The sequence below is a fragment of the Oncorhynchus tshawytscha genome, linkage group LG09, assembly GCF_018296145.1.
Source record: "Oncorhynchus tshawytscha isolate Ot180627B linkage group LG09, Otsh_v2.0, whole genome shotgun sequence".
NCBI classification, from domain to species: Eukaryota; Metazoa; Chordata; class Actinopteri; order Salmoniformes; family Salmonidae; genus Oncorhynchus; species Oncorhynchus tshawytscha.
The window spans coordinates 59,481,309-59,496,643 of NC_056437.1; the positions used below are offsets into that span (position 1 = coordinate 59,481,309).

The 15,335-nt window shown below is 46.5% G+C and overlaps 1 protein-coding gene across 1 annotated transcript in view; it reads right to left on the bottom strand.

The window, feature by feature from the left end:
• Positions 1 to 12,071, bottom strand: part of shtn2 (shootin 2) — a 40,447-nt gene extending 28,376 nt beyond the window's left edge. The window contains exon 1 of the mRNA XM_042327145.1: positions 11,948 to 12,071. The gene's annotated coding sequence lies outside the window, so the exon portion shown is untranslated. The remainder of the gene's footprint in view (positions 1 to 11,947) is intronic.
• Between the last annotated feature and the right edge of the window lie 3,264 nt (positions 12,072 to 15,335).

Sequence of the window (15,335 nt, forward strand, 5' to 3'; positions counted from 1 at the left end):
ACAAACAACAACACAGAGTTACATATGGAATAAACAAACGTACAGTCAATAACACAATAGAAAAAATCTACATACAGTGTGTGCAAATGTAGAAAGATTAGGGAGGTAAGGCAATAAATAGGCCATAATGGCGAAATAGTGATAGATGTGCAGATGATGATGTGCCAGTAGAGATACTGGGGTGCAAAAGAGCAAAAATAAATAACAATATGGGGATGAGGTAGTTGGATGGGCTATTTACAGATGGGCTGTGTACAGGTGCAATTATCGGTAAGCTGCTCTGACAACTGATGCTTAAAGTTAGTGAGGGAAGACTCCAGTTTCAGTGACTTTTGCAATTTGTTCCAGTCATTGGCAGCAGAGAACTGGAAGGAAAGGAGGCCAAAGGAAATGTTGGCTTTGGGGATGACCAGTGAAATATACCTGCTGGAGCGTGTGCTACGGGTGGGTGTTGCTATGGTGACCAGTGAGCTGAGATGAGGTGGGACTTTACCTAGCGAAGACTTATAGATGACCTGGAGCCAGTGGGTTTGGCGACGAATATGAAGCGAGGGCCAGACAACGAGAGCGTACAGGTTGCAGTGATGGGTAGTATATGGGGCTTTGGTGACAAAACGGATGGCACTGTGATAGACTACATCCAATTTGTAAATGACATCGCTGAAGTCAAGGATCGGTAGAATAGTCCGTTTTACAAGGGTATGTTTAGCAGCATGGGTAAAGGATGCTTTGTTGTGAAATAGGAATATTCTAGATTTAATTTTGGATTGGAGATGCTTAATGTGAGTCTGGAAAGAGAGTTTACAGTCTAACCAGACACCTAGGTATTTGTAGTTGTCCACATATTCTAAGTCAGAACCGTCCAGAGTAGTGATGCTAGTCGGGCAGGAGGGTGCGGGCAGCGATCGGTTGAAGAGCCTGCACTTAGTTTTACTTGCATTTAAGAGCAGTTGGAGGCCACAGAAGGAGAGTTGTATGGCATTGAAGCTCGTCAGGAGGTTAGTTAACACAGTGTCCAAAGAAGGTCCAGAAGTATACAGAATGGTGTCGTCTGCATAGAGATGAATCAGAGAATCACCAGCAGCAAGAGCGACATCATTGATATATACAGAGAAAAGAGTTGGCCCAAGAATTGAACACTGTGGCACCCCCATAGAGACTGCCAGAGTTCCGGACAACAGGCCCTCCGATTTGACACACTGAACTCTATCTGAGAAGTAGTTGGTGAACCAGGAGAGGCAGTTATTTGAGAAACCAAAGCTGTTGAGTCTGCCGATAAGAATGCGGTGATTGACAGAGTCGAAGCCTCGGCCAGGTCGATGAAGAGTACAGTACTGTCTTTTATCGATGGAGGTTATAATATTGTTTAGGACCTCGAGTGTGGCTGAAGTGCACCCGTGACCAGCTCGGAAACCAGATTCCATAGAGGAGAAGGTACGGTGGGATTTGAAGTGGTCGGTGATCTGTTTGTTAACTTGGCTTTCGAAGACTTTAGATTGGCAGGGCAGGATAGATATAGGTCTGTAACAGTTTAGGTCTAGAGTGTCTCCCTCTTTGAAGAGGGGGATGACCGTGGCAGCTTTCCATTCTTTGGGGATCTCAGACGATACGAAAGAGAGGTTGAACAGGCTAATAATAGGGGTTGCAACAATTGCGGCAGATAATAATTAGAAAGAAAGGGTCCAGATTGCCTAGCCCAGCTGATTTGTAAGGGACCAGATTTTGCAGCTCTTTCAGAACATCAGCTATCTGGATTTGGGTGAAAGAGAAGTGGGGGAGGGGGCAAGTTGCTGTTGGGGGTGCAGAGCTGTTGGCCGGGGTAGGGGTAGCCAGATGGAGAGCATGGCTACCTCTAGCATGGCTACCCCCGTAGAAAAATCCTTATTGAAATTCTCGATTATCGTGGATTTATCAGCGTTGACAGTGTTTCCAGGCCACAGTGCAGTGGGCAGCTGGGAGGAGATGCTCTGATTCTCCATCGACTTTACAGTGACCCTTAACTTTTTGGAATTAGTGCTACAGGATGCAAATTTCTGTTTTGAAAAAGCTAACCTTTATTAACCTGACTTACTGTGTATATTGGTTCCTGACTTCCATGAAAAGCTGCATATCGCAGGGGATTATCGATGCTAATGCAGTAAGCCACAGGATGTTTTTGTGCTGATCAAGGGCAGTCAAGTCTGGAGTGAACCAGGGGCTGTATCTGTTCTTAGTTCTACATTTTTTAAAAGGGGCATGCTTATTTAAGATGGTGAGGAAAACACTTTTAAAGAACAACCAGGCATCTTCCACTGACATGATGAGGTCAATATCCTTCCAGGATCCCCGGGCCAGGTTGATTAGAAAGGCCTGCTCGCTGAAGTATTTTAGGGAGCGTTTGACAGTGATGAGGGGTGGTCATTTGACATTACGGATGCAGGCAATGAGGCAGTGATCGCTGAGATCCTGGTTGAAGACAGCAGAGGTGTGTTTAGAGGGCAGGTTGGTCAGGATAATATCTATGAGGGTGCCCATGTTTACAGATTTAGGGTTGTTCCTGGTAGGTTCCTTGATAATTTGTGTGAAATTGAGGGCATCTAGCTTAGATTGTAGGACGGCCGGGGTGTTAATCATATCCCAGTTTAGGTCACCTAACAGTACGGACTCTGAAGATAGATGGGGGGCAATCAATTCACATATGGTGTCCAGGGCACAGCTGGGGGCTGAGGGGGGTCTGTAACAAGTAGCAACAGTCAGAGACATATTTCTGGAAAGGTGGATTTTTAAAAGTAGAAGCTCAAACTGTTTGGGCATAGACCTGGATAGTATGACAGAACTCAGCAGGCTATCGCTGCAGTAGATTGCAACTCCGCCCCCTTCGGCAGTTCTATCTTGACGGAAAATGCTTTAGTTGGGGATGGAAATCTCAGAATTTTTAGTGGCCTTCATAAGCCTGGATTCAGACACTACTAGGACATCAGGGTTGGAGGAGTGTCCTAAAAGCAGTGATTAAAACAAACTTAGGGAGGAGGCTTCTGATGTTAAAATGCATGAAACCAAGACCTTTACGGTTACAGAAGTCAACAAATGAGAGCGCCTGGGGAATGGGTGTAGTACTGGGGTCTACGGGGCCTGGGTTAACCTCTACATCACCAGAGGAACAGAGGAGGAGTAGGACAAGGGTACAGCTAAAGGCTATAAGAACTGGCCATCTAGTGCGTTGGGAACAGAGAATTAAAGAAGCAGATTTCTGAGCATGGTGGAATAGATTCAGGGCATAATGTACAGACAAGGGTATGGTAGGATGTGAGTAGAGTGGAGGTAAACCTAGGCATTGAGTGACAATGAGAGAGGTATCTTTTTGGGGAAATATCAAAGTGTGCAATCACAGCAGCAAGATTTGTGACCTGTTGCCACAAGGAAAGGGCAACCAGTGAAGAACAAAAACCATTCTAAATTCAACCCATATTTATGTTTATTTATTTTCCCTTTTGTACTTAAACTATTTGCACATCGTTACAACACTGTATATAGACATAATTATTTTGGAACTTGTGAGTGTAATATTTACTGTTTACTTTTTATTGTTTATTTTACTTTTGTTTATCCATTTCACTTACTTTGACAATGTAAACATGTGTTTCCCATGCCAATAAAGCCCTTTGAATTGAATTGTAAGCCTGATGTTACTGGGGGAGTACAGTAGAGAGCGAGAGAAAGAGAGAGAGAGAAAGAAAGAGAGAGAGCGAAAAAGAGAGAGAGAGAGAGAGAGAGAGAGAGAGAGAGAGAGAGAAAGAGAGAGAGAGAGAGAGAGAGAGAGAGAGAGAGAGAGAGAGAGAGAGAGAGAGAGAGAGAGAGAGAGAGAGAGAGAGAGAGAGAGAGAGAGAGAGAGAGAGAGAGAGAGAGAGAGAGAGAGAGAGAGAGAGAGAGAGCCTGATGTTACTGGGGGAGTACAGAAGAGAGAGAGAGAGAGAAAGAGAGAGAGAGAGAGAGAGAGAAAGAGAGAGAGAGAGAGAGAGAGAGAAAGAGAGAGAGAGAAAGCCTGATGTTACTGGGGGAGTACAGAAGAGAGCGAGAGAGAGAAAGAGAGAGAGAGAGAGAGAGAGAGAGAGAGAGAGAGAGAGAGAGAGAGAGAGAGAGAGAGAGAGAGAGAGAGAGAGAGAGAGAGAGAGAGAGAGAGAGGAGAGAGAGAGAGAGAGAGAGAGAGAGAAGAGAGAGAGAGAGAGAGAGAGAGAGAGAGAGAGAGAGAGAGAGAGAGAGAGAGAGAGAGAGAGAGAGAGAGAGAGAGAGAGAGAGAGAGAGAAGAGAGAGAGAGAAAGTCTGATGTTACTGGGGAGTCCAGTAGAGAGAGAGAGAGAGAGAGAGAGAGATGAGAGACATAATGAAATGTGACAGAGCAGCCTCACAGATACTTGTGAACCCTCGGTGACTCCGCTGTGCTGTGAAAACAAAAACAAACCAGAGCGATGCCGCGAGGCCCTCTATTTTTCTGTTTCTGTTTGTGCAATTTTTTTGTCCAAACAAACAAAAACATGCTTTATATATTGGAACCGAATAGAGAGCCATATCACTTCCATTTTGACCTCCAACCATTTTGTAAACCATTCTGATACGACTTGGATCACTATACCGTAAGGACCAAATGATTTGATGTAGTCGTGATATGACTTTGAGCCATTCTAATACATGCACGTCTCATGCACATACAGCGAGCTCCAAAAGTATTGGGACAGTGACAAAGTTGTTGTTGTTTTGGCTCGGTACTCCATAACTTTGGATTTTAAATTATTCAATGACTACGGGTTTAAAGTGCATGCTGCCAGCTTTAATTGGATTGTATTTTCATCCATACATATTTTAGGGGACTAAAAGTATTGGGACAAATTCACTTATATGTGTATTAAAGTAGTCAAAGTATAATATTCCTAGTACACAATGACTACATATAGCTTGTGACTCTACAAACTTGTTGGGCGCATTTGCTGTTTGTTTTGGTTGTGTTTCATATAATTTTGTGCCCAATAGAAATTAATAGTAAAAAATGTATTGTGTCCTTTTGTAGTCACTTTTGATGTAAATAAGAATAAGATATGTTTCTAAACACTTCTACATTAATGTGGATACTACCATGATTATGGATAGTCCAGAAGGAATTGTGAATAATGATAAGTGAGAAAGTTACAGATGCACAAATATCATACCCCCAAGACATGCTAACCTCTCACCATTACAATAACTAGAGTAGAGAAAGAGTGAGGTTCTACTTGGAGGACTGTAGGTGGCGCTGTAACTCTGTGTTCTGCCACCAGTTGCATTCTCTGCATTTCTCCATGCAGAGTCCCGGACCAACCAACCAACAGCAAGCCAACATTGAAACTGAGAGGCCACAGACCTAGAAATAAATATAGAAGCTGTTGTTTGTTTCACACATTTAATTAACTATATTAATTATGTTGAATTCATGGAAAAATATGATAATATATGCATTTGGCCATCAGTGTCCCCCTTCAAATTTGGTGTTGTGTTCAATTCTATTACTTTTCAATTTAATTATACCTGCACCTGAGAGACTATTTCCACCGGAGAGACTATACACACCTTAGAAAGTATCTACACTGACCACCCACACATCCAACCCTTACACACAAAATGACACACAAACACACACACACACACACACACACACACACACACACAAACATGCACAAACACACACACACACACACACACACACACACACACACACACACACAAACATGCATAAACACACACACACACACACACACACACACACACACAAACATGCATAAACACACACACACACACAACACACACACACACACACACACACACACACACACACACAAACATGCATAAACACACACACACACACACACACACACACAAACATGCATAAACACACACACACACACACACACACACACACACACACACACACACACACAAGAGCACTCAGAGCTGACAAATGGCACACACACTCCCCGTCAACACTGCTGTTCTAATATATACTATTGATTCCAACGACCCACTTCATATATTTATATTGCTTCTACTACTTGTTATTTTTGACTTGACTCTTTTCATTGTTCTTTTTTTGATGAATGCATTGTTGAGGGCGCTGGTACATGAGCATTTTGCTGCTCCTTTTATACCTGCGGTGAACTGTGTGTGTGATGAATACATTTGGTTTGATTTCATATTATAATCATTCAAATACAAAATGTATTCAATGTTGAGTTCAATTACTCCAAATGATTTGGAACTTAGTTCATATTTTAATGTTGCTTTGATCGTCTTTTATCTATCTCCACCAAACTATTAACAAATTAAGCAATTGAATGCAATTCATTTAGATTTATTTGAGCAAATATTTCAGGTAATTGAAAAGCTGATGAACATCAATGATCTGAAGTGTGTGTGTGTGTGTGTGTGTGTGTGTGTGTGTGTGTGTGTGTGTGTGTGTGTGTGTGTGTGTGTGTGTGTGTGTGTGTGTGTGTGTGTGTGTGCGTGCATGTGTGGGTGCATGCATGTGTGCTTTGTGAATTGAGAATGAGAAGGGAAATTATGCTGCTGTGTGAGCACGTTGAAAAAAAACGTCATAACAGCACAAAGAGGTCATCTCTAGTCTAGAAAACGCCATTCGAATCGGCAGACAGACAAACAATGCCAGTCAGCCAGCGAGAGTCTTATTGACCTAGACTTGGTGGCATCACACACCGTGGTACACCATCTTCATCACCATCGTCTCAGCATCATGAGTTTACAGAGGAAACTGTCTGTCTGCTGGAGCCGACTGGCACACAGTGGCACAGACAGCTGATCACCGTCTCATACCCGTAATGGCTGATCACTGTCTCAGAGTAGAGCCAGAATGGTGGCAGAGGAAGCTGGCATCTGGGCAGGCACAAAGTGGCACAGTCAGTGACCGCCAACCAGACATCTCTGGCACAACAGTCAACAGAGAAACAGACTGGGAAGGAGTTGAAGGAGACTGGTTGGCTAATATGACTGGGCTAGTAGTTTATTTTACGGTGAAGTAATTAATTGGTGTTTACCTGGTAAATTACAAGGTATCAATGAGTACTTTCTGGTACTTACTCCAATTAATTGAACACAATTAACTGTAACTACCTGAAACCAAATAGTGCCAAATGGTGCTTGTTGCAACTAGTCCCAAAGTTAAGTTAAGTAATTAATAGGTTATTCCTTTGTAATTACCATGTTAATATGCAGTTTCCAAGTAAGTACTAGGTCATTTCTGTAAAATAAAGTGCTACCATGAGTGGATACACACACACACACACACACACACACACACACACACACACACACGCACACACACACACATAGGAGGATGATTTATGGGTGACTTGCTCAATAGTTTACATTGCCATGGAGCTGAGATTAGGGCTGTTAGGGTGACCATATTACCGTCACTAAGGCGGTCACGAGTCATGACCGCCTTAAATTCCACGTGACCGTTTAATCACGCTAACTAGGCTTCTCCAAGCTCTGATGCTGCTGATGGTCATTAGTAGCCTACCAAACTTGCTAACTCCCTGGTACTCAGCACTCTATTGTCCCTCTAATCACTCTGACATCAATGCAAATGTTTTCGAAAAACAAATCAAACACTTTATGAGAGCCCATGAGCTCACGTTGCTCAACATTTCTATAGGCTATGCAATTGCGGGAGAAAACAGAGTGATGGCCTCTACTAAAAAGAGGAGGATCTGATCAGCTTAGTAGGCTAGGCCTACTATATTAATTTATTAACTTTCCTAATATCAAACACATTGTTTTGCTTTAAAACAGGAGTATAGCCTACCAGGCTGGCATGAAAATGAACCACAGGAAAAGCGTCCTCCATTCGCTATTTAAGTACATAGATGGCATGTATTTTATTCCCCATGCCCTTGTTCCAAGACAGGTGAATGATAACGGTCCAGGTCCATACTAAATCAAAACTAATTTCACACGTATATTATTTAGTATGTGTAAAGACAACATTAAATTAAGAATAGTCTGATGGGTGAAAATATTAGTCTATCACTTGTGAATGATGCCCAGCGTGTTCAGTACTTTTTCAAAACATAGTCGCACACCTCATGTAGCCTACCCCATAGGCCTATATGTTTTGATAAGGTTTGTATCACAACTAAAGTGGCCAAATAACTTCTAACTGGCATACATAGGTGGCGTGTGAGTTTCAAGTTTGGGGAAGATCATTTTTACAAATAAAAAAAATCAGCTTTATATTAAAGCATTATATCTATTATTGCATCTGCGGTCACTTTTGAGAACAGTGTTTTGGAACATTCACACTTATAGCCTTCTGCCGTGTGTGCATTGATGCACTTACAATGTGAAGAAATAGCCTAAAATAGCCTGAAATCTTAATCGAACTCACGGCATGTCTCAGTAAAGCTGGATTACACACTCTCTCTAACCTTCACCCTCCCCTGCACTCTCTCTCTCCTTACACCTTCTCCTGCCCTATCTCTCCCCTTTCACCTTCTCCTGCCCTGTCTCCTTACACCTTCTCCTGCCCTCTCTCTCCTTACACCTTCTCCTGCCCTATCTCTCCCCTTTCACCTAATCCTGCCGTCTCCTTACACCTTCTCCTGCCCTCTCTCTCCTTTCACCTTCTCCTGCCCTTTCTCTTTCCTTTCACCTTCTCCTGCCCTCTCTCTCTCTCTCCTTTCACATTCTCCTGCCCTCTGTCTATCCTTTCACCTTCTCTTGCCCTCGCTCTCCTTTCACCTTCTCCTGCCCCTCCTCTCCTTTCACCTTATCTTGCTCTCTGTCTCCTTTCGCCTTCTCCTGCCCTCTCTCTCTCCTTTCAGCTTCTCTTGCTCTGTCTCCTTTCACCTTCTCCTGCCCTCTCTCGCTCCTTTCAGCTTCTCTTGCCATCTCCCTCTCCTTTCACCTTCTCCTGCCCCTCTCTCTCCTTTCACCTTCTCCTGCCCTCTCTCTCCTTTCACCTTATCTTGCTCTCTGTCTCCTTTCACCTTCTCCTGCCCTCTCTCTCTCCTTTCAGCTTCTCTTGCTCTGTCTCCTTTCACCTTCTCCTGCCCTCTCTCTCTCCTTTCAGCTTCTCTTGCCATCTCTCTCTCCTTTCACCTTCTCCTGCCCTCTCTCTCCTTTCACCTTCTCTTGCCCTCTCTCTCTCCTTTCACGTTTTCCTGCCCTCTGTCTCTCCTTTCACCTTCTCTTGCCCTCTCGCTCTCCTTTCACCTTCTCCTGCCCCTCTCTCTCCTTTCACCTTCTCCTGCCCCTCTCTCTCATTTCACCTTCTCCTGCCCTCTCTCTCTCCTTTCACCTTATCTTGCTCTGTCTCCTTTCACCTTCGCCTGCCCCCTCTCTCCTTTCACCTTCTCCTGCCCTCTCTCTCCTTTCACCTTCTCTTGCCCTCTCCCTCTCCTTTCACCTTCTCCTGCCCTCTCTCTCACCTTTCACCTTCTCCTGCCCTCTCTCTCCTTTCACCTTCTCCTGCCCTCTCTCTCCTTTCACCTTCTCCTGCCCTCTCTCTCTCCTTTCAGCTTCTCTTGCCATCTCCCTCTCCTTTCACCTTCTCCTGCCCTCTCTTCTCCTTTCACCTTCTCGTGCCCTCTCTCTCTCCTTTCACGTTTTCCTGCCCTCTGTCTCTCCTTTCACCTTCTCTTGCCCTCTCTCTCTCCTTTCACGTTTTCCTGCCCTCTGTCTCTCCTTTCACCTTCTCTTGCCCTCTCGCTCTCCTTTCACCTTCTCCTGCCCCTCTCTCTCCTTTCACCTTCTCCTGCCCCTCTCTCTCATTTCACCTTCTCCTGCCCTCTCTCTCTCCTTTCACCTTATCTTGCTCTGTCTCCTTTCACCTTCGCCTGCCCCCTCTCTCCTTTCACCTTCTCCTGTCCTCTCTCTCCTTTCACCTTCTCTTGCCCTCTCCCTCTCCTTTCACCTTCTCCTGCCCTCTCTCTCCTTTCACCTTCTCCTGCCCTCTCTCTCACCTTTCACCTTCTCCTGCTCTCTCTCTCCTTTCACCTTCTCCTGCCCTCTCTCTCTCCTTTCAGCTTCTCTTGCCATCTCCCTCTCCTTTCACCTTCTCCTGCCCTCTCTTCTCCTTTCACCTTCTCGTGCCCTCTCTCTCTCCTTTCACGTTTTCCTGCCCTCTGTCTCTCCTTTCACCTTCTCTTGCCCTCTCTCTCTCCTTTCACGTTTTCCTGCCCTCTGTCTCTCCTTTCACCTTCTCTTGCCCTCTCGCTCTCCTTTCACCTTCTCCTGCCCCTCTCTCTCCTTTCACCTTCTCCTGCCCCTCTCTCTCATTTCACCTTCTCCTGCCCTCTCTCTCTCCTTTCACCTTATCTTGCTCTGTCTCCTTTCACCTTCGCCTGCCCCCTCTCTCCTTTCACCTTCTCCTGTCCTCTCTCTCCTTTCACCTTCTCTTGCCCTCTCCCTCTCCTTTCACCTTCTCCTGCCCTCTCTCTCCTTTCACCTTCTCCTGCCCTCTCTCTCACCTTTCACCTTCTCCTGCTCTCTCTCTCCTTTCACCTTCTCCTGCCCTCTCTCTCTCCTTTCAGCTTCTCTTGCCATCTCCCTCTCCTTTCACCTTCTCCTGCCCTCTCTTCTCCTTTCACCTTCTCGTGCCCTCTCTCTCTCCTTTCACGTTTTCCTGCCCTCTGTCTCTCCTTTCACCTTCTCTTGCCCTCTCTCTCTCCTTTCACGTTTTCCTGCCCTCTGTCTCTCCTTTCACCTTCTCTTGCCCTCTCGCTCTCCTTTCACCTTCTCCTGCCCCTCTCTCTCCTTTCACCTTCTCCTGCCCCCTCTCTCATTTCACCTTCTCCTGCCCTCTCTCTCTCCTTTCACCTTATCTTGCTCTGTCTCCTTTCACCTTCGCCTGCCCCCTCTCTCCTTTCACCTTCTCCTGTCCTCTCTCTCCTTTCACCTTCTCTTGCCCTCTCCCTCTCCTTTCACCTTCTCCTGCCCTCTCTCTCCTTTCACCTTCTCCTGCCCTCTCTCTCACCTTTCACCTTCTCCTGCTCTCTCTCTCCTTTCACCTTCTCCTGCCCTCTCTCTCCTTTCACCTTCTCCTGCCCTCCCTCTCCTTTCACCTTCTCCTGCCCTGTCTCCTTACACCTTCTCCTGCTCTCTCTCTCCTTTCACCTTCACCTGCCCTGTCTCCTTACACCTTCTCCTGCCCTATCTCTCCCCTTTCACCTAATCATGCCCTCTCTCTCCTTTCACCTTCTCCTGCCCTGTCTCCTTACACTTTCTCCTGCCCTCTCTCTCCTTTCACCTTCCCCTGCCCTGTCTCCTTACACCTTCTCCTGCCCTTTCTCTCTCCTTTCAGTTATCCTGCCCTCTGTCTCTCCTTTCACCTTCTCTTGCCCTCTCTCCTTTCACCTTCTCCTGCCCTCTCTCTCCTTTTACCCTACCTCTTCTTTCACCCTCTCCTGCCCTGTCTCTCATTTTATCCTACCTCTTCTTTCACCTTCTCCTGCCCCTCTCTCTTCTTTTACCTTCTCCTGCCCCTCTCTCTCCTTTCACCCTACCTCTTCTTTCACCCTCTCCTGCCCTCTCTCTCTCCTTTTACCCTACCTCTTCTTTCACCCTCTCCTGCCCTGTCTGTCCCTCTGCCTCCATCTGTTATTTGCTAATTAACAAACCACAAGTGAACCAAACGTTAGCTAGCGATGACATAATACCCCATTTTCCACTTGCTTCACTGTCTATCACATCACCAGATCAATTCCCATCCATTGATATCACAAAAGGTTCACCTAAATCTACCAGTCAGTTCCACTGATTCCTCACAAATCAATTCTCTCACTAGCCGAACAGTTCTTTCCCTTCCCTCCCGCTCCCATCCCCCCGCTCGTTAATCACACACAATCACGTCGACAAAGACATGAGAATCAACCAGAGAGGTGGCGGTAATAATGACAGAGCTCTAAGACTATACTCTACTCACCCCCTGTGTGCTCTGCTGCACTAGCACCTGTGTTAAGCCCTGTGGCTCGAAGCTCCCCCACTTAACACTCTCTGTAGTGTCCACTGAGCTGCCGGGAGGAGATCTCCAAGCCCCTCTCTACTCTTTACTTCCCCTGTCCTGGGCTAGACAGCTGTGGGGGCTTCAGTGTGTAAACCCCCCTATTCCCTCTCTGCCTAACCTCTTTCCTTCCCTCTCTCCATCTCTCCCCCTCTCTCCATCTCTACCCCCTCTTTCTTCTCCACCTCTCTCCCCCTCTGTCTTTCTCCTATCACACTCTCTCTCTCACTCTCTCTCTCTCACTATCTCTCTCTCTTCCTTCCTCTCCCCTTCCCTCTCTCCCCTTCCCTCTCTATTCCCCACCTCTCTTTCTCCCTCCCTCTCTACCTCTCCCTCCCTCCCTCCCTCCCCCTCCCTCCCTCCCTCCCTCCCTCCCCCTCCCTCCCTCCCTCCCTCCCTCCCTCCCTCCCTCCCTCCCTCCCTCCCTCCCTCCCTCCCTCCCTCCCTCCCTCCCTCCCTCCCTCCCTCCCTCCATGCAGCTGGTGTTGGTGGAACCTTGACCCTTATTAGTTCTGACATGCAGGAGCACTGATTCTGTAAAGGTTGTGACCCCTCAAAGTAGGCCTTGGCAAGGCTTAGTCCAGAGAGACTCACACATCTGCGTGCCCCAGTCCTGTTCCACAGAGCTGCGATTGTCCCACTGTGTATGCACACATCCCCTTCACACACACACACACACATACAGGGAAATGTATACACATACACAGGTGTACACGCACATATGCACACACACACATACAGGATTACACATGCAAACAAATTTACACATTACGAGCATACACACACACGCACGCACGCACGCACGCACACACACACACACACACACACACACACACACACACACACACACACACACACACACACACACACACACACACACACACACACACACACACACACACACACACACACACACACACACACACACACACACACACACACACACCCTCCCCACCAACTCCTCCACTGGCCCTGCATTCAACATGCTGACAACATCCCCTCCCTCCTCCTCCCTCCTCCTCCCCCTCCTCTTCTTTCCCTCCTCTTCTTCCCAAACTGCACCAACTGACCGCGCGGCTTCAAGGGCCTCAGATGTGCAGTGAGAGAAATCGCCTTTAATTGGACTATTGCTGCAAGGCTTGGGAAAAGACCTGCTCCCCATTCTTTCTCTCTTTCTCTCTCTCTCTCTGTTCTCCCTAATTCTCTCTCTCTCTTTCTCCCTCTCCCTCTCTGGTTCTGGTTCTGTCTTCTCTCCCTCTCTGGCTCTGTCTTCTCTCCCTCTCTGGTTCTGTCTTCTCTCCCTCTCTGGCTCTGTCTTCTCTCCCTCTCTGGCTCTGTCTTCTCTCCCTATTGGCTCTGTCTTCTCTCCCTCTCTGGCTCTGTCTTCTCTCCCTCTCTGGTTCTGTCTTCTCTCCCTCTCTGGCTCTGTCTTCTCTCCCTCTCTGGTTCTGTCTTCTCTCCCTCTCTGGCTCTGTCTTCTCTCCCTCTCTCTATACTATTTTGTAGTGGTGCAACACAACAATTGTTGGCATTTGGCTCTGCCACCAGACCACTCCATCAGGCCCTGTTGACCCCTACACCCCTGAGGTCACAGTGGCATGCGGGTTGCCCTCATTAGTGCCGGGGGGTACTCACCTCTGCCTGGCTGGCTGTCACCATGTACCCCCTGTACCTCCTGGGCCTATAGTCTCCTGTAGAGAGCCACGACCACACAGGAGCAGTGTCTACTTATCCAGCACCACCAAGGACCCCAAGAATAGTAGCTGCTGCTACTAATGAGGAAAATAATAAACTAAAATAATCTCACATAAACACCCACCTTATAAGTCTACTCTGATTCTACATCATTAAAGATCATTCATCCATATTCATTTCCAGGTCCACCTTCAACACATCAACACACACACCTCTTTGTCCCACCAGTTCTCTTTTCCTGGTGGAAGAAACAGAGATTGGGAGAGGGAAAGGGGGTTAGATGGAGGGAGGTTCCCTCATTCCCTTTTGAATAGACGTGTGAACAAAAGCCTGTTCAAACTGTCGGGGGTAGAGCCTTGGGTGTTTACTGCTCTTGTATCTATAACCAACAAATCAAGACTTTGGCCCCCTCCGCCGCTTCCCCTCACCCCCGTGCCCTTCCATGGCCTCCTCCATCGCTGTATTGGGAACAGCAAATTAAGGACCGGTCCATCTGGGTGTTATGACCAATTACGGGGGAAGCTGTCAGCCCAGATTAGAGCCTGATGAGGAAGGAGGGTGTATGAGGGGGTATTTTATTAGAGAGATACCAGGAGAAGGGATAGAAAGTGATGGGGGAGAGAGATGTGATGGGATGGGAGAGAAAGAGAGGGATGGGGATCGAGAGAGATGGGAGAGAGGGATAGAGAGAGGGTATGTGTGTGTGTGCGTGCATGCGAGAGAGAGAGAGAGAAGATGGATAGATGGATGGATTGAGAGTATGGAGAGAGAGAGGGTGAGAGAACAAGAAGGAGAGAGATGGGAGAGAGAGAGAAAGAAAGAGAGAGAGAAAGAGAGCAAGAAAGAGAGAGCGAGAGAGAGGTCTATGGTGGACTATTGTTGTTCTTACACTTTGAGACTTTTTAAGATCCTATGGATACTTGGGGAATATACATTATCTGGATTTAGGCCTGGATATGTTTAGGCTTAAGTGATCCACGGTGGTGTAGCGGTGCCTGGAGAAGTGTGTATACTCAAATGATTAACAAAAAATATCCAAAGGCCCCGCCTGGGGGAAGGAAAGGTGCCCTGTGTGAAACAATTCTACGGAGAAACAGTGACTTACACTTTCAGTCAGGCCAACCCAAGCTGAACTGTGCAGTAGGCGAATAGCAGGTTTACCATTGAAACAGATACATGTCAAGAAGTCACAGGTTTACGATTTTTCACACTTTTTATCAGAAAAACAACCAAATGTTATGTTCTAATTCCATAACAATGCTTAAACCACATTATGAAACCACTTTTGAGGTCTGGGAAAAGTCAAATCAAAGACTTTTATTTGTGAGTGTAGTTACAAGTTAATTCAAGTGTGCAGGCACCTAGTGTAACGGTTTTCTTCCGTCGAAGGAGAGGAGGACCAAAACGCAGCGTGGTTAGAGTTCAACATGTTTAATAAAGACCATACGCGAGAACACCACAAAATACAAAACAACAAATGTGGAAAACCAAAACAGTCCTATCTGGAGCAAAGACACAAAGACAGAAGACAACCACCCACCAAATACCCAAAGAACATGGCTGCCTAAATATGGTTCCCAATCAGAGACAACGACAGACAGCTGCCTCTAATTGA